We start from the raw sequence: 19815 nt of genomic DNA, 5'->3' as shown, positions 1-19815 counted from the left end.
CATTTAAACTCATCATCTGCACATGCAGCCTGTTTGGGTTTGTTCTTCCTTATATGAATCCCTCAGTTTAGTACTGTTGTTATTTTGTAGGCTGGGACTTCTAGCGTGGTGCTTCAAGGGTCAGGAGTTGCTCTTGACCTAAAGTGCTTTGTTCACTCTTCTGTCATTCCCCATGATGTTAGATGTGGGGCTTACAGGGGTGCCTTCGGTCAGGCTGAGGAAGCCTCATGTTCTTAGTTTATTAACTGTTTTTTTTTTTAACAAAACAGGATAATTGTTTACAACAAAGCTTCCTCTGTGTTTTCTTCATCTTTTGAGGTTATTGTGCACGGCTCTCTCCTTCACTTGTGTTCTCTTACCTTCCTAGTTATCACCAAGTTAATAGACTTTCCAATGTTAAACCAAGTTGATGTTGCTGGTCTAAGTCCAGGTTGGTCATGGCAGGAAATGTGGCTGCTTTGGGTCACTCGTGTTTTATTGCAGGATTTCGTGTCTGTGTTACTGGGGAATATTGTTTTCGCTCTCTTTTTACGTGAGGCCTTCAACTTAGATAAGAGGGGAACACTGACTTCCTAGAATGACTTGAGCTGTGTTCTTCTGCTCTCTGTGACAGTGCTTGTGGAGATTAATGCCACGTTTTCCAGCACCACTGACACAGTGTGCCCCTGGTTGCATCCTAGAGCTGGTTTTAATGTGTTGGAAGAAGTTTTATTTCTAAATCAACTTATTTACTGGTTATTGGCCTATTCTGATTTTCCATTTTCATCTTGTTTCTGTTTTGACAATTTGTTATTCTTTTTGGAGTATGTGTTTGTAAGTATGTTCTTGTGTATACAAATGCATATATGTGCAGTTATGCGCTACACATGAGTATGTGGAGATCAAAGGCAACCTCAGGCATTCCTCAGGCACTACCCACTTTTTAAAATATGAAGTCACTGAACAAAGTTCTCCAAGAATGCTTGTGTGGCTGGCCAGTGAGTCTCAGAGACTTGCTTTTCTCTGTCTCTCCACTGCCGGGATCCCAAATACATAGCACCATGCCTGGTCTTTTAATTTTAATGTGGTATCATGGATCAATTTCAGGTCCTCAAGCTTACAAGGCAAGCACATTACCCACTGTTCATCTCTACAACTCAATGTGTATATTCTTGGGCATGTGTGTCATACGACTTTTTTTTTTTCTTGAAGGTCTCGCTGTGTAGCGATGACTAGCCTGAAGCTCACTGTGTAGTCCAGGATGGCGTCAAACTTACTGCCCGATTCTACCTTCTCAGTGCTGGGATTCAAGGCATGAGCAGCCACACCTGTCTGCCCTCTCACTTTGTTTGCACAGAATTGTTGATAACACCACGCAGAGTACTTCCCACATCTGTGAGTTTGGGAATGGGGCTCCCCTTCCATTCCTCATTTTTTTCTAATTTCTGCTCTCTTTTCAACATCTGGTATTTTGTGGCAATAGTTTGTCAATTTTGTTAATATTTTCAAAGGACAAACTTTTAATACTTCTCTTTCTGTTTTCCATGTCATCAGTTGCTACTCCAAACATTGTTTCTATTGTTCTACCTGTGTTGTGCTTAGTGTGTTTCTCATCTTCTAGTTTCTCAAGTGGAAGCTTAACTTACTATTTGATGCCTTGTTTACCTGACAGTATTCATTTTCATTTCTTTGAATTTTTAACTCAGCACATTTTGGTGTGCAGTTCTGAGCTTAATGCACATGTAGGTTTATTTACTCACAAACACTGTTAGCATATAGACTGGTTTTATCATGCCACAATGTCTGTCAAGCTGGCTCTTAGTAATCAGTTCATTCTTTACTCTTAATGCCAGACACCCCTGAGCTGTTCTGTATGTCTCTAGTTTTGTTACAAATGGAATCATAATATTCACTGTTGTCTAAATTATCCTCTCTATGATAAACATCATGGCAAAAAGCAACATGGGGAGGAAAAAGGTTCATTTTTCTTTTAAGGCTCAAGTCACAATCCATCACTGAGGGGAGTCAGGGCATGTACTTGGGGTAGAAATCTGGAGTGAGAAACTAAAGCAGAGATCATGGAGAACTGTTTATTGCCTTGTTTCTCAGGCTTGTTCAACTACCTTTGTTGTGTAGCCCAGACCTGCCCTCCAAGTATGGCTGTCTCCATGGTGGGCCAGGTCCTCCCACATCAATCAGCAAGCAAGAAAATGCCTCACAGACCGATCTGAAGGAGGCAATTCCGCAATTAAGATTCCCTTTTCCTAGGTATGTCTCAGTGTCAAGTTTACAAAAACTAAATATGGCAAGTGTGTGGGGACTGGCTTCTTGAATTCATCATGGCACATTTGTGCTATATTTTTTGTGAGAATCAACAACTATCTTTATGAGAATTGACAACTCCTATCTTTGTGAGAATCAACAACATTTCTGCTGTAGTTTGGATGTCAATGTGCTCTAAAGGACTATATCCTAGAGATCTGGTTCTCAGCATTATATTACTAGGAGGTAGTGAGACCTTTAAGAGTTGGGGCCTTGTGTGAGGTCTTTGAGTCATGTGAGACATGCGTGTGAAGGGGACATTGGGACTACAGCCCTTTTGCTTCCTTTCTCCCAGGTCCTCTCTCTGAAGTGATTGATTTTGAACTACCACATGCTCCCACCATAATGGGCTGCCTTGGCACAAGTTCAAAGCATAAGAGCAATCAATCATGAATGAAACCTTCAAAACACTGAGGCAAAATGTCTCTTTTCTATTTATAGATAAGTCATATCTGGGATATTTGTAATTAAAAACTGATTAGCATAATTTCTTTTTATTGTTCAATAGTAAGCCACTGTATGCAATATCATAGTTTATGCGTCCACTTTTTGAAGGTCATTAAAGAGGCACCAGTTGGAGCTATGAAGGCCCCTGTACAGATTTTTCTCAAAGGCTAACTTTTTCATTTCTTTGAAATCAATGCGACCACAGGATCATGTGTAACTGTGTGTTTAAAGTTATAAGAAGCTCTCACAAGACTTTCCAAGTAGGTTTTGAAGCTCTGTTATTGGGTGCATACCCATTTGTGGTTGGTATGTTTTCTTGATGAAGTGAACCTTTCCTCATTACATATAATCTCTCCAATTCCTGAGACTCCCTTTTTCTAGAGTGCTGTGTCTGATGTCCGTGCTGTACATTAATACAGCTGCTCCAGCCCTGGTTTTATTGTTACTTCAGGGATCATCTTCATCCACTGTTTTGCTTTTGACCTACCTGTTTCATTATACATAAAGTAATTCTCATGGAGATACCGTGTCATTGATTCTTTTTCTTTTATACATCCAGTCCAATGATCTATGCCTTTTAATCGGTTTGTTTCAATTATTTGTACTTTAATATATTCTTATATGTTTGTGTTTAAGTGATACCCAAAACTTTTCTGATTTTTCAGTCTTTCTGTTTGTTTGTTTGTTTGTTTGTTCTTGACAGAGGGTCTCTCTGTGTAAAGTCCCAGCTATCCTGGAGCTCACTGTGGAGACCAGGCCGACCTTAAACTCACAGAGATTCACCTGCCTCTGCCTCCCAAGTGCTTGGACTAAAGATATGTGCCACCATGCCCAACTCTAACTTTTCTATTTTTAACTCTGTCTCCTTGTATCAACTTGCTATTTCAGTAGATATAATATTTGTACTAGTTTTTCACAGCCCATGTAGGATTAGTACTTTACTGCATGATATAGAATTTGGAAAAATTCACACTGTCTGGGTCCCTTCACTTTACCTTCTCCAAGTGACAGTTTTCTCCAATAGTCTCTCCGCTAGTCCAGGGAAGCTGTGTTCTGAATATGGTGCTATGGATAGTAGTGATCCCTACATATACTGTTTATCTCTGTACATACATGATAAACTTTAATGATTAAATTAGACACAATAAGGGATGAACATCAACTAATTGTAAAATAGAAGAATTATAGAAAGATGCTGTAATAACTTATATGAATATGTGCTTCACTTTGTCTTTTAAAATATTTCATTTATTTTTGTCATCCTTCATGTGATAATGCAAGTTCCTAAAATGCCTGCATCATGAGATGAAGCTAGGAAGGTGACATGGGCAGTGTTGCATAGTGTCGTGCTGATACATAAGGGCTATTAAACACCAAGAATGCTATAATCCAACAGATAGAGCTAGTAACCGAAGTGGCTACTAGGTAACTAAAGGGCAGATTGTGTATACATAGTGGATACTCTGAACAAAAGGATGACTAACATCCTGAGCAGATGGAGTTATTCAGGATGGGATGCAATTTAAAATGTATGAATTGTTATTTTAGAAATCCATATTTAGTGGTTTTAGGCAACAATTGACTATAGGTAACATAAAGTAAAACTCTACTAAAAACACCATCAGATACTGTTGCCATTTTACTTACAATCACACATATTTAATGGAAATTATAAGAAGAGTCAATACCATTTATGTCACTTCCTGAAACTTCAGGCTTCCCTTTCATGAAGTTCCGCCCTGCCTAAGGGAACATCTGGTAGTGTTTCTTTTAGAGCAGTTTCAGTGAGTCATTTTCCCAATTCCCTTTGCTCAAGAAGGCCTTTATCTCACCTCCATTACTGATGCTTATTTATGCTGAATGGAGAATTCTGGGTTAGGTCCTTTCCTTATCCCTTTAGACATGTGACTGGTTTCTGATTACTCTGCCACGTTCAGGTGGCACTCCCTGTGTGTGCGTGGCGATTTTCCCTGGTGCTTCTCAGGACTTTCCCTGGCTGTTCTCAGGACTTCTCCCTTGTCTTGGGCTTTCTGCTGTTTGTAGTGTTTTGTCTGGGACTGGGTTCTTCTGTCTTGATGGGGGTTCTCTGAAGCTCTGGCCTCTGTAAGCTTGTCTTGTGCTCAACTTATGAATTGCATCAGAGTTCTTCACATGCATTTATTTCAGATTCCCACCCCTGTCCTGCGAACTCCACGCCCCCACTATCCAGTCTTTTGAGGATTCCCCCCCAGTACCTGAGTCTCTTTTGACGTTTGTAGTCTCCTTACAGCTTGGGTGTTGATGGTGGATGCTCTGCCCTCATCTCTGTTTGGTTCTCTGCTGACTTTGTTGCCAGGTAAAACATGCAGGAGTGTGTTCTTTACTCACTGTGCTGTTTTCTCTAACTTGCAGTTAACTATTTTTGTTTGTTTTGTTGCTGTTCTAATTGCTTTTTTCTTGAGGCGGGGTCTCATTCGGTGTCTGTGGCTAGCTTTAAACCAGTGTCCACCTCTTGTGTCATCCTCTCAGGTGGAATTATTGGCATGTGCCACCATATGCAGTTTCCATTTGATTCTTATTTATATTTTTACACCTTTTTTCAGAGAAATTTCAGTCTTTCCAATGTGGTTTTCCTTACCTCTTAGGCCAGGGTTATAATAGCTGCTTATGACTGATAGTACCAACATCTCTTGTCATCTCAGGGCGATTTCTGTTGCCTTGCATTTTTCCTTTAAAAATTAAGTTTTCTTGAATGATTACTTGTATGATAAGTAATCTGGATTGAACTTCTGGTATTTTTGAGTACAGAAGTTCATTTTATCTGAGGAGGACACATTCCATGGCTCCAAGAGGATGCCCAGAGCTACAAATAATACCGACTCCTGTGCAAACTACATTTTTTTCTGATGCATATGTATCTATGACAGCTTTCAAGTTAGTCACAGGGCTAAATTAGCAGTAACCACTCATGATGCAATAGAGTGCTTATAATGATACACTACAATAAAAGGTATGCAGTAGGGTCCCTTTCGCATTCTGTCACCACCACTATTATAGATTAACTGCATGGCATCACAATGCCATGTTCAAGCAGCTCATTGTACTTCGGATGAAGATGCTGGCAAGTCAGACAGCAAAGAGAAGCCTTTATCCACTCCCTTCCGTCGAACAGGCCAAACTTTTCACAAGAACAAGCAGCTGTCAAATGCTGATGTTGCTGAGAACTGTGGTAAGAACAGATGTCTCCTATCTGAAATTGTAAAGATAAAAAAAAAATGTTGTAGCCACCTGCTCCACCATGGCTAACTGAGACTGGAAAATGAAACTATGCATATGGGAGAATCCTGTGTATAATGAGAATAGATGCTTACTTAAATCTAAGGATAATACTTGTTTATGCAGTTGCTTGTTTTATCAGGCACTCAACCTCAGGCTTCAGCTTCTGACTCTTGAATACAGTCCCAATGTCACATTGGTTTTCAGGGCCTTTGCACTGCTGTTGGATCATGGCCACCAGAGGCTGTAGTGTCATAGTTCAATTACCAAAGAGTTGGGGGCTCTTTGTAAAGCTAGATTCATGCGTGCCCAGCTCTGCAGTGGGCCAGAAGTTTACACATGGTGTTGATGTCCACAAGACTGCTCCCTTGAATTTTTTCTGTTTTATATCTCCTACTACTCCTTTCTATGACCTGTGACAGAAAGCTAGAATTTGGGATGGGGTGCAGATCAGTAGTAGAGCACTTTCCTACCATGTGCATTACACACACACACACACACACACACACACACACACACACACCAGCTGGAGGGGGGCAGACAGACAGAAGGTGGGAGTGGTTTTCATGTCCTTGACCTGCCTTATACTTCCTATAGGTTCATGTGTCAGGAGCCAAGAATAAGAGAGAAGAAGAATCTCTGGGGATTCGCTCTAAGCACATAAGATCACAGCATCTTTGATCAGAGAGAAAGTTATTGAGGTACATGCCTAGATGTTGCCACTGCTGTTATTGCCACCGCAGAATTGCAGTATCTTCGGTGTTTACCATTAGTTTTAAATGATCAGTGCCTTCCTGCCATCACAACCATGGCATGTAGTGACCCCCACAAAGCCAGCACACAGTCATTGATACTCTTTCTCAGCAAGGGAGATACTGAATAGCTGTTGTATAGCAGTCGTTGCTATGTGAAATAGGAGCTTTGTCAAGCTCTTGCAAGGGAGCATTTCAGACACTGATTTAAGTTAATGTGGTTCAGAAATGTGACAAATATTGCATACAACTTTTGGGGGCACAGTGAGTTTTCATGTATCCCTGTCCTCAGGATGTAGTGAATGAGCTGAGGGGAAGCTCCTGTGTCTGTCACTCTGGCCCACAATAGCTTTCAGAGATGGAGTACCAGAGCTGTTATACGAGCATGGTGACTATCTTTGCTATGGTTCTTTTGCTGTTATAAGACACCATGACCAAAAGCAACTTGGCAAGAAAATGGTTTGTTTTATCTTACAGATTGTAGTCCATCATCCTGGGAAGTCAGGACAGGAACTTAAGACAGGAACCAGTAGCAGGAACTGATGAAAAGCCAAAGGAAGAGTGCTGTTTACTGGCTTGTTCCTCATGGATTTGCTCAGCCTGCTTTTATATAGTTCCCAAGACCACCAGCCCAGGGGTGAAGCTGACCTCCACCACATCAATCATAATCTAGAAAATGCACTACAAGGTTTCCCACAGACCAATCTGAGGAAGTCTTTTCTCAGTTAAGTTTCCTTCATCCAGAATAATAATCTAGTTTGTGTCCAGTTGACATAAAACTAGCCAGCACATGGAGAAAGGGTTTGTTTCAGCTTATAGTTTATAGTCCATCATGAAGGGAAATCAGGACAGGAACACAAAGCAGTAAGCAGAGGCTATAGATGAATGCTGCTTACTGGCTTGCTTCACATGAGTTGGTCAACCTGCTTCCTTATACTACCCAGGACCACCTGCCTAGGGGTGTCACTACTCAGTGCAAACTGGGCCTTCCACATCAACCATCAATCAAGAAAATGGCCTACAGACGTGACTAAAGATGATATGTTGGAGGCATTTTCTCAGTTGAAAATCTTTCCAGATGACTTTAGCTTATATTAACTTAACAAAAAAAAAACTTAGATGCAAAATATGAGCAAGGAGCATCAAGATCATGATGGGGAAACCTACAGAGACAACCAAGCCAAACTAGTGAGAACTCATGAAGTTTAGACCAACACCTGTGGATCCTCCATGGGACTGGACTAGGCCCTCTGCATAAGCAAGACAGTTGTGTAGCTTGATCTGCTTACCTGGCAGTAGGATCAGGATCCATCCCTGGTACATGAGCTGGCTTTTTGGAGCCCACTACCTATAGTGGGACACCTTGCACAGCCTTGAGGCATGGGGAGGGGCTTAGACCTGCCTTTACTGAATGTACCAGGCTCTGCTGACACACACAGAGAGAGAGAGAGAGAGAGAGAGAGAGAGAGAGAGAGAGAGAGAGAGAGAGAGAGAGCTTACCTTGTTGTAGGTGGGAAAGGGGGGTGGGTTTGGAGGGGAAGCCTGGAGGGGCAGGAGGAGGGAAGAGGGAGATCTGTGATTGGTATGTAAAATGAATAAAAACATTTCTTAATAAAAAAAGAAAACCCAAAATTAATTAATTAATTAATTTTTAAAAAAGCAAAATATGATCCTAAAATGTTTACAAACAAACAAGATGTTTGGGACATGGGATTAAGAAAGCATTTTCTTCTTAGACTTAACACCGGAAACATGATCCAGAAGTGTACTAACTGATCAACTACTAACACAGCCCTCCTTTTGCAATTACATACCCATATGCAGCTGGACTTTTTCCTGTACTTCATGAGGATTTTGTTTGGGATAGCATTGAATCTGTAAGTTACTTTCAATATGATGATCATTGTCACAGTATTCATTCTACCAATATATGGATGAGGGAAAATCTTCCCATCTTCTAGTGCCTTCCTTGATTTCCTTCTTCAAAGTTTGAAGCCTTTCATTGTAAAGATCCTTCACCTACTTTGTTAGGCTCACTCAAATGTATTTTTAGGCTATTGTGAATGGTATTATTTGTTTGGTCTTTTTTTCAGTGTGCTTGTCTCAATTACCAAAGAGTTAGGTGTTCTTTGTAAAGCTAGAGTCATGATTCCTGTATGCCCAGCTCTGTAGTGAGCCGGAAGTTCATACACTGTGTTGAATGACCACAGGCCCTCTTTATAAGCTCCTGGTGCTTCCTTCCAATGTCCTGTGACAGAAGGCTAGGATTTGGGATGAGGTGCAGCTCAGCAGTACAGCACTTTCCTACTGTGTGCATCCAAAACACACGCGCGCGCGCGCGCGCACACACACACACACACACAGAGAGAGAGAGAGAGAGAGAGAGAGAGAGGAGAGAGCAGGTGGCTGAGGAAGACAGTCTTTGTTGAAAGTACTGATCAGTCCTAGGAGTCTTCCATTGTAGTCTTTAGAATCTCTTGTGTCTAGCATCATATGATCCGCAAACAAGGATATTTTGACTCCTATTCCAATTTGTATCCTTCTTATTACTTCCTTTGTCTTATCATTCTAGCTAAGACTCCAAGGACTAACGTGAATGGGGATGAAGAATGTCCTGAATTGTTGTTTCTAGTTTTAATGGGATTGCTTCCAGTTTTCTTCCATTTAGGATGCTGTTGACTATGAGTTGGTCATATTTAGCCTTTATTAATGTTAAGGTGGGCTCCCCCCAGCCCTATTTTATCTAGGGCTTTTATCATGAAGGGATGTTGTATTTTGTCAATTGAGATGGCTATGTGAATTCTGTCCCTAAGTCCATGGTTTATTATCCATGTTGTTTTGCATATGTTGAATTCTCCCTGCGTCTCTGGAATAGAACCTATGTAATCATGTAGAGTTAGCTTTTTGGTGTGTTCAGGCTTTGGTTTGAAAGTATTTTGTTGAGAATTTTTGCATCTATATTCTTTAGAGATACTGCTATGTAGTTCTGTTTTTATCATGTCATTATCTGGCCTTGTTATTGGAGTATTGCTGGCTTTATAAATTTGGGAGTGTTCCTTCCAATTTTATTTTTTTAATAATTTGAGAAGCATTGGTTCTATTCCCCCCCCCCCCCCGCCCCGCGCTCCTTTTCCTCCTCCTCCTTCTTCTTTTTTTGGTTTTTCAAGACAGGGTTTCTCTGTGTAGTTTTAGTGCCTGACCTGGATCTCTCTCTGTAGACCAGGCTGGCCTCAAACTCACAGAGATCCCCCTGGCTCTGCCTCCTGAGTGCTGGGATTAAAGGCGTGCACCACCGCTGCCCGACTTCTTTTTCCTTCTTAAAGCTCTCGTAGAATTTGAATTCAGCTATAGAGCCATCTGGACCTGGGCTACTTTAGTTGGAAGATATTTTATTACTGCTTTGGTCTTCTTGCTTGTTAAAAAAATCTATTTAAATTATTGGTCTCATCTTGGTTTAATTTTGATGGGTCACATGTATCTAGAAATTCATTCTTTCTATAGTAGAATATAGCTTTTTAAAAATATGCTCTTATCATTTTCTGAATTCATTTGATATCTGCTGTAGAGTCTTCCTTTTATTCTCTAATGTCATTTATTTAGATCTTTTATTTTTTGGTTAATTTATCTAAGAATTTGTCAGTCTTATTGATCTTCACAAAGAACAAATTCTCCATTTCATTGATTTTTAAAAAAATATTATTCCTTTGACTCCTCCTATTCCACCTCCTCTTGTTATTCTGGCCTCCATTTCATTGTTTTTGATTTGGTTTTGATTTTCTTCTGGTCTATTGATTTGGAGTTTGGGTTGTTCTTGTTTCTCTAGACTTTTACTTGCATCATGAAGTTCCTTATTTGTGCTCTCTCTGATATATGTACTGTAAGCCTGAAGAACTGTTCATTTCCCTCTCAGGACTGCTTTCATTGCATCTAAGCTGTTTTAGTATGCTGTGTATTCATTTCCACCTAGTTCTGGGAATTATTTTGCTTCCTTAATTTCTTCAGCAAATCATTCATCAATCAATAGTCTCTTGTTTAACGTCTATGAGTTTGTGATCTTTGTGGAGTTTCTTTTACTATTCATTTCCAGCTTTATTCATCATGATCAGATAGATGAATAAATACATGGAATTGTTTCAATTTTCCTAAATTGGTTGAGATTTTATCTATGTCTTAGTATGTGGTCTATTTTAGAGAAGCTTCCTTGGTGTGCTGAAAGATTATGTTTTCTGCAGTGTTTTGGTGGGATATTCTGTAGGTATTTATTAGGGCCACTTGGTCTCAAATATTTATCCGTTTATATTTAGTCTTGATTACCTGCCCATTGGTGAAAGTGGTGTATTGAAGTCATTTACTATTACTGTATTTAAGTTAATCTGGGGCTTAATGTCTGATAGTATTATTTTATGAAATTGGCTTCTCTTGAGTTGCGTGAATATATTTAGAATTGTAATATTCTTTTGTTGAATTGTTCCTTTGACCAGAATGACATGATTATATTATCTCTTCAAACTAGTTTTGGCTAAAGTCTATTAGAATAGTGATGCCTGCTTGTTTCTTGATCTCATTTGCATGGAATAGTTTTTCCATCCTTTCACTCTAAGATAAGATAATTTTATGATGTTTGTTTTCTTTGTTCTATTTTGCATAATTTCCACCTGAGCATCATTTCTTTTCTCTGTAGCCTTCTTATTCTCTGTAGCCTTCTTATTCTTCTCCTTGATGCAAAGTATTCCTTCTACTATTTTCTCTAAGGCTGGTTTTGTGGCTATAAATTCCTTTAGCCTTATTTTATTATGGGAAGTTTTTCTCCTTTATTTATAGTGAATAATTTTGCTGGACAAAGTAGTCCAGGTGGTATCCATGTTCTACCAGAATTTGAAGCATGTTGCTGTATACTCTTCTGTATTTTAAAATTTTCATTGAGAAATCAGCTGTTATTCTAATGGCCCTCCCTTTATATGTGCCCTGGACCTTTTCTCTTGAATCTTTCAGTACACTTCTGTACATTCAGTGACTTACAGGAAGTAAGGCATGAGGAATTCCTTTCCTGGCTCTGTCTGTTTGATGTTCTGTGAACCTCTTATACCTGGATGGGTGCTTCTTTTCCTATGTTTGGGAAATTTTCTTCAGTGATTTTACTGAAAATATTCCCTATGCCTTTGACTTAGAATTCTCCTTTTGCTATGCAAAAATTCATTTGTCATTTCATGGTGTTCCAAAATTCCTGAATACTTTGTTCTTGTACTTTTAAAGATCTATTACTGTTTTTTAATAATCTGACTGATCTACCTTATCTGTAAACCCTGATATTCTGTTTTCTACATAATCTGCTCTCTTGGTTATCCTTTAAAACTGGGTTTCTATTAGGCTGCTTGAATTCTTCATTTACAGCTTCATTTCAATTTGAGTTTTCTTAAGTTTTCTGTCTCTTTAGTGAATTGAGTTTTCATATCCTCACTTATCTTTATTTCATTCAGCTGTTTTTGTGTGCAGGTGTGATGTTGGACTTCAGTCAGGAGTTTATTTTTGCCCTCTGTGTTCAGTTGAATTTTTTTTTCATGTCATCTTTGAGGTCTTTGAACATTTTTATAAATGTTCTTTTGAATTCTGTGTCTTGAGTTTTATCCAAGTTGCTTTTGGGGACCATGACTATGGGATTGGTGGTTTGGGTTGCAGGACATATTGCCTTAGTTTTTTTATTGCTTGTGTTTCTGTGATGTGATCTGGGTATCTGGAGTTAGTTAATTGTTTTTGCCTTCTGATAAAAGTTTTTAGCCCACAGGATCAGAGTGCCAACATGGGGATATAAAGCTGTGATCCCTTGTAGAGTCTATCTATATGGGCTAAAAGCCTAGTACATAGGGTCCTTGGCCAGAGTGGATGGAGCTCTAGTGAGCAGGGTCTCTCACTGGACCAGCTTTGGTATTATCTGAGCACCTAGAAGAGAAGACCTTGGCCAGATGTTAGAGTTGTTCAAAAACTAAATGGTCTCTATTCAATGAGAAATTACTTTTTTAACTCCAAATTTTCAGGATTAAAAATAAAGAGCTGTTAAAGTTGATCAGTTTCTTTTTTCCTTTGCCCTTGATATGGTAATGTTTATTGGCTTTTAAGTGTCCACTCAACCATTCAAATATATTTGGAATATATTTTTGTTAATCTTAATTCTTTTTCTATTTTGTAGTAGAATGAATGTTTTTATATGAATGACTATACTAACATGCACAGTGTTTATGAATCCATGATATTCATATGTTCTGATCTAAATGAGTGTTAGAGGTCTACAGGTTTTATATAAACCTTAGAAACTATTTGTAGAGGGATTTTTTGATAAAAATGATATTTAATCTATGTCTTTTGTGTTTGTAAGAATTTTCATGATAAATACAATTTAACAGATGTAGGTTTAGAATAAAACATGCTATTCAGATTTTCTGTTTCAGCATATCATTTTTAGTAAGGTGGATTTTAAAGAAATTTATCCACCTCAAAATTGCCTAATTTCTCATATTTACGTATCATCTCTTATTTTCATTTTGTGTGAAAAGAATCTAAAGACACTCCCCCTTTCATGCATGACACTGATGATGTAATGCAACCCAGTGCACAGTCTGCCCCCACTTCCCTACTTCATCAACCTTTGATATTAACCTTTTCAATGAACTAAATTTGAATCTGTTCAGTTTTGTCTCTTTTTATAATTTGGCTTTTTAGTTCAAAATAAAAATTTTAAAATATATTCTGATCATGGTTTCCTCTCACTTATCTCTTCCTGAATCCTCCCCATCTCCCTACCCACCCAATTTCATATCTTCTTTCTCTCTCTTTAGAAAACAAACAGGCAGTCAGGCAGTGGTGGTGCACACTTTTAATCCCAGCACTCCCAGGCTCACTGTGAGCCAGGATCTCTGTGAGTTTGAGGCCAGCCTGGTCTACAAAGTGAGATCCAGGACAGGCACCAAAACTACACAGAGAAACCCTGTCTTGAGAAAACCAAGAAGGAAGGAAGGAAGGAAGGAAGGAAGGAAGGAAGGAAGGAAGGAAGGAAGGAAGGAGCAGAAGAAAGAAAGAAAGAAAGAAAGAAAGAAAGAAAACAAGCATATATCAAAAACAAATAAATCAGATAAAAGACAAAAAAACAGAGATAAAGCAAGAGAAACACATACATACACACAGACACACATGCACATGCACATGCACACCAGACATTGATTGATGGGTAAAGCAGAATGTCATTAGGAGGCATCTGATTGCTATGTACTTTTAGTGGAACCATAGTATTTGATTTTCTCCTTGATCCATGGTCTATTTAGTCTCAAGTTCTTGACCATTCCAGCCATGTCAGCTGTGGGTTCCATCCATGGAGCAGGCCTTAATTATGATCAGATAGTGGTTGGTTACTCTTACAACTTTTGGGCCACTATTGCACTAGCATATCATGCATGAAGGACACCATTGTAGACTGAAGGGGTTTTAGCAGGTTTGGTGTTTACCTTTCTCCTCTGGTGGCATGCAGAGAAGTTCCATGAATACTAGTCAGTAGTGGGGAAGTCTCTAGTTAGGCACCACCAGCTCAACCTTTTCATGGTCAATGGAATATGTAAATGTTGTCTTCAGCAATAGGACCTTACCATCAGCTTCTGGAGAACAAACAAGAGCCTTGGCAATAGCTTGATTTCTTTGGGATTTCCATGGAGCCCACTCCCAGCACTGGAGGTTTCACTTGGTGGTGAGAGATGTCTAGTTGGGGCTTTGTCTCCCCTTTTAGTTGGTGATTCCACTCATATTTATTTCATATACATATGAAATAAATTATATATATATATATATATATATATATATATATATATATATGCTTCTACTTTAGTCGATCTCCATGTGACCCCTCAAGTGGCCCTAAGTGTTAGATGACCCTCCTTGTACTCCCTCCTTTACTCCTTTTTTCCCTCCACCTCTCCATTTAATCCTCCTATTCCAGTCCAGCCCCTTGTTTCTCTCTAACTATACATTTCTATTTCCCCTTCCTTAGGGATCCTCCCCTTCTCCCTAGATCCTTATCTACTCTATACCTAACCTCTGTGGTTATGCAGGTAGTAGTATGCCTATCTATTGAAGGCTTAAAATCTAATACATGCCATATTTGTCACTTGGGGTCTGGGTTACCTCACTCACTTGGGATGATTTTTTTCTAGTTCCATACATTTGCCTGTAAATTTCATAATGTCATTTTTAATAGCTAAGAAATACTCTTTTTTCTTCTGTTCAGGGGCATCTAGATTGTTTCCAGTTTCTGGCTATTATAAATCCAGCAGCAATGAACTGGATTGAGCAAGTGTCTTTCTGTTGGATGAAGTAACCTTTGAGTATATCTAGATTGTGAGGTAGATTGGTTCCATCTTCCTGAGGAAGCATCACACTGATTTCCATAGTGACTGTATGAGTTTGCACTCCCACCAGCAATGGAGGAGTGTTCCCCTTACTCCATTTCCTCACCAGCATGAGCTGTCACTTGTATTATTGAATTTAGCCATTCTGACAGGTGTAAGATGGAATCTTAAAGTATTTTTGATTTGCATTTCCCTGATGGATAAGGATGATGAACATTTCTGTAAATGTTTCGCACCCTTTTTTTTCTTTTGAGAGCTGTTTAAATCTGTACCCAATTTTTAATTGGGTTATTTGTTTTCTTGATGTCCAGTTCTTTTTATATTTTAGACATTAACCCTCTATCAGATGTGTAATCAAAAAGATTTTGCCCAATTCTGTAGCCTACTACTTTATCTAGATGATAATGTCATTTGACATACAGAAGCTTTTCCATTTCATGACTTCTCATTTATTAATCTTTTGTCTTAGTACCTATGCTATCAGTGTCTTTTTCAGAAAGTCTACTGTGCCAGTGAGTCCAAGACTATTCCCTACCCCCTCTTCTTTCAGATTCAGGGTATCTGGCCTTATATTGAGGTCTTTGATACATTTGGAGTTGAGTTTTGTACAGGATTATAAATATGGATCTACTTGCATTTTTTTTACATGCAGGCATCTAGTGTGACCAGCACCATTTTATTTGAAGATACTGAAGAGGAAGAAAGGGTCTTGATATGTAGTCTGGCTGACCTTTAGCTGATGGTGATCCTGCCCCAGCCTTCCAAGTACTGGTATTACCAATATGTCCTTTATTTTATATTTTACTGTTACTGCCTCTTTCTTTTTCCTTCTTTCTACTACTTTGGTCTTGATCTTTAATACTTAAGGTGAAATTTGCTTATTGACTTCAAGCTTTTGAGTTTTTCCTATATGTATTTTAATTCTATAAATTTCTTTCAGAGCACAATTTAGCTGTGTTTTCAAAACTTTACATTTCTATTATCTATGTGTTTAAAGTATTTTATATTTCCATGTGCTTCTCCCTTTTAGCTCAGGAATTACTTACCTATGTGTTATTTAGTTCCTGAATATTTAGAGCTTTTCTTTATGGCTTATTTTCAATCTTTACAGTTCAATGTCATCATTACTCTGATGTCAGATGACATCTGCTATATTGTGACAGCATTTTGAAGTGGATTGAGATGTTTTATGGCTCAGCATATAGCCTGTTCAAAAACAGTAGAGGGCTCAGTGTAGCTTAGAAGTGGAGCACTTGCCTAGTGTTTTTAAGGCCCGAGGCTTATTTCCCAACCCTAGTGTTTTAATCTAGTATTCATCTTTCAAAAACCAGCAGATGTTTTGTTAGCTTTATCTACTGTATTTTGATTTTCTGTTTGACTTACTTCTAGTCCTTATTGCTGTCTTCTAATTTCTTGTTTTTACTTTCCTCCTTTTAAATTAATTCTTTAATTTTAACAGTTTCTTACTCTTATTTGATGTATTATTATCATATTCATCCCTCCATGGCCTTCTTCTACCACCTTCCAGTTTATTGCAATCCTTTTCTTTTTCCCAAATAGTTGTGTGAGAGAGCACACACTTGTGCATATGCCAGTCTTGTGTCATGAGTTCATGATTACCCCAGCTGTGGTATACCCATAAAAACATATTGCCTAGCTGCTAAAGTCATCAGGCTGTAGCTGGTCTGGTCTGGTCTTTACGGTTGTCACACTGCCAGTCCAACCCCCTTAGCTTCTGAGGAGGGTTGTGGAGACCTGCTGCTAATCTTTCTACTTTGATGCAGAAGAATCAGAAAGCATAGCTTGTATGATTTTATCCTTTGAACATTTTAAAATGCTAATTTTTGTCTCAGGGTATAATGTTCCATCTGTAAAATATTTTGGAGGGTCTGGAGAAATGGTTCAGGAGGAAAAGTGCTTGCTGCATAAGCAAGAGATTCTGAGTTTTCATCCCCAGCACCGCTGGTCCTGGTGGCACGTGTCTGTAACCCCAGAATAGTGGAGTCAGAGACAGGAAAATCTTGGGGTTACCTTGCCAGAGAGTCTAGTTGGAACAGTGAGCTCTTGGTTCAGTGAGAGACCCTGTCTCAAAAAGTAAGGTGGGAAGCAAAAGAGGAAGTCTCCTGATGTTGACCTCTTGCCTCCTTGGGTGCACACGTGTACACACAGGTGCACGTGACACACTCCCACAGTTTTTGTTATCTGAAGCTTTTGGGGAATGACTCTATTTGTATTAGAGTAACTGTTTTCAGTGCTATGCTTGAATATAGTTTTGATGTTCTCTGCATCTCTAGTAGACATGTGCTGCCTCAGAGCCTGGTGTGTGTTCTGTTGCAGAACACCAATTGTTTTCCACTGGCTGAAGTTACCTGGTGTGTCTCTACCCTCTTCCATGGGCACCCCTTCTGTGTGGTGTTTTAGATGTCTCTTCAACCAGTCTACAGATGAATTTTGCACTCACCTGCCAACCTGCTGCTTTTAACTGGAACATCTGTCTCTCTACATTTAATTTAATTAGTGTCATATTTGAGTTTACATTCAACTGTCTCATCAAGTACTTTCTCATTATATGCTTTGCCTCTTCTGATTCTTCTTCCTTTTTTTTTTTTACTTCATTTTTTAAGATTCTTTTTAAACTTGAGTTTTCAAGATATATCCAGAATCTTGCCTCTTCTCATCATCCCCCTGCTGCCATCCCTTGGACCCTTCTCCTCCTCCCTGAGGATGAGACAGAGGCCTCCTGACTCATCTCATAGCTCCTCTCCTTCCTCCCACTTCCCACCCTCCCCCCAGCCATCTGCACACAGAACAGCCGCCAAACAGAGTCTCTAAGCATGCAAGCTCCACTACCCAAGCTGGTAAGTCTATAGTGATGCCTGGGAACACAGAGGGAACACCATTATTATCATGGAGCTTCCCGTGCTGCAGGGCCTCAGTTCTGGCCACCTCTGGAGCATACACTTCCCTTCAGATTCATGTTCCCACTTGCAGGTCCTCAGCTTCTGTCGCTCTTCCCCAAGATCTTGTACTGGCCTCCTTCCTTCCCCCCTTTGTTCCAGAATGTTGACATAAAGCACAGCTCTTGCTCCAAAGGGAGTAAGAGTTTCTTCTGCATCAAACATTAATAGCTCACTGCCTGGGAGCCTGGATTCAGGTTTCCCTGAACGACACAGTCCATCATAGTAGTGACTGCTCGAGGGCTCATTAGTCAGGGAGCAAAACAGAAATCAAAGTCAGTGTGCTCACCAAATGTATTGGTGGGAGCATCGGGGATATGAGTCACAGCAGAGTGGGGAATTGTCTGCTCTGGCCTTCAAATGCTATCTGGTAGCATTCTTACCTTTGGTTTGGTGTAAGTTAGTGGTCTGATAGTTAAATATATTCCAAAGTCGTTACCTGGCAGTCAAGAGGGTGCTAGGTCAGATACACAGGTTGGTGATAAATGGTTATTTAGGGAACTAAAGATAGACCGAGATGGCTGTGGCTGTCAATCTATGCCATTCCAACTTGGCATACTGACTGAACCCTAATCTGTCTTCAGTCTGCACAATCTTCAACACAGAAGTGGCTTTTCCAGGGACCTTCAGCTTGAAAGAACCTCATTTTGAAAGACTTTCAGCCTGAAAGGCGTCTCAGTGAGGCCTGCTCTGAATGTCCTCACTTGTCTCAGCTCCCCTGTCCTAGCCTTCCTCTGTATATACTGTTTCCCATGGTGGCCAGCTAACTTCTGCATCCTGTGCAGGGTATGAAGTATGATATTGCTTGCTGATTTGTGTGTCATGTGTATAAAAGAAGCCCCAGTGGAACCCTGCCTCTTCTAGCCACCAATACACACTATGCATCCCCTGTAGCACCTGACCATAGTTGATGTCCCGTATGTTATGTTAAACATGTTCCATAGCACATGTTAAATAGATGTGGGGCTTTCACAATGCCTTTTGCAATATGTGAAGGTCATGCACAGTTATCTTAACATTGCCCTAGAAATGACAACACTGAGTATTCAATGAATCAAAGGCTAAATGTTGCTGGCATTGCTATTTTCTTTTCGATTTTGCAATGACCTGTGAAGATTTTTAAGACATGCTTTTATTTTATATTGTTTTGTTTCACTTTACGTTGAAAAGTAGAGCAAGAACAGATATTTGGTTGTTTGGTATGACACTGAATCCAGGAATTTAAGTATTGAACTACAGGGCTTTGCAGGCTGAGAGCCACGTGACCTCAAGTTGTAATCATTACAGAAATTGACCAAGCTGCAGACATTTATCAGCTTCCCACATTGACCCCAAATGCTCAGTGGTTGAGACCACTTTAGAAGTTTCTAAAGCCACTTGATCCAGAGCATTTGGCATAAAAAAAAATGCCCTGGGCTAATAACTCACTCCCAGGAACCTCCCAGAATCCATCCAGAACTTACTCTGAGTTGAATCCTGCGGCTCCCAGGAATGTAGCTGTTTCCAGAGCCCCTCCTGGTACACAACACTTCCCTAGAGACCACCTCACTTGGATCACTAGTCTCAGACAGGTTAGTATTTCAGGGAGTATGTAGTCCACATGGGAACAGGATGCTTTGAAGGAACCTAGGGCCACACGTGGAAGTTTCTAATAGAGGAGTGATTGGGGTAGTCTGACAGGCGAAATGCTGCTCATAGACTGCAGGACTATGGCCT

General features: G+C 39.7%; 1 protein-coding gene across 6 annotated transcripts in view; it reads left to right on the top strand.

Annotated features, from left to right (window-relative positions):
* Otud7a (OTU deubiquitinase 7A) overlaps positions 1-19815 on the top strand; it is a 320662-nt gene that overhangs the window by 94687 nt on the left and 206160 nt on the right. The window contains exon 2 of one of the 6 annotated variants that reach the window (XM_052712968.1): positions 15795-15913. The exons of the other annotated variants lie outside the window; for them this stretch is intronic. The gene's annotated coding sequence lies outside the window, so the exon portion shown is untranslated. The remainder of the gene's footprint in view (positions 1-15794; positions 15914-19815) is intronic. 6 annotated transcript variants of the gene reach the window in all.

Source organism: Peromyscus californicus, unplaced genomic scaffold (assembly GCF_007827085.1).
Source record: "Peromyscus californicus insignis strain IS unplaced genomic scaffold, ASM782708v3 Scaffold_4__1_contigs__length_199733344, whole genome shotgun sequence".
In the NCBI taxonomy this organism is placed as follows: domain Eukaryota; kingdom Metazoa; phylum Chordata; class Mammalia; order Rodentia; family Cricetidae; genus Peromyscus; species Peromyscus californicus.
Note: the sequence above shows the minus strand (reverse complement) of the source record. Positions and strands in the feature narration are given on the sequence as shown.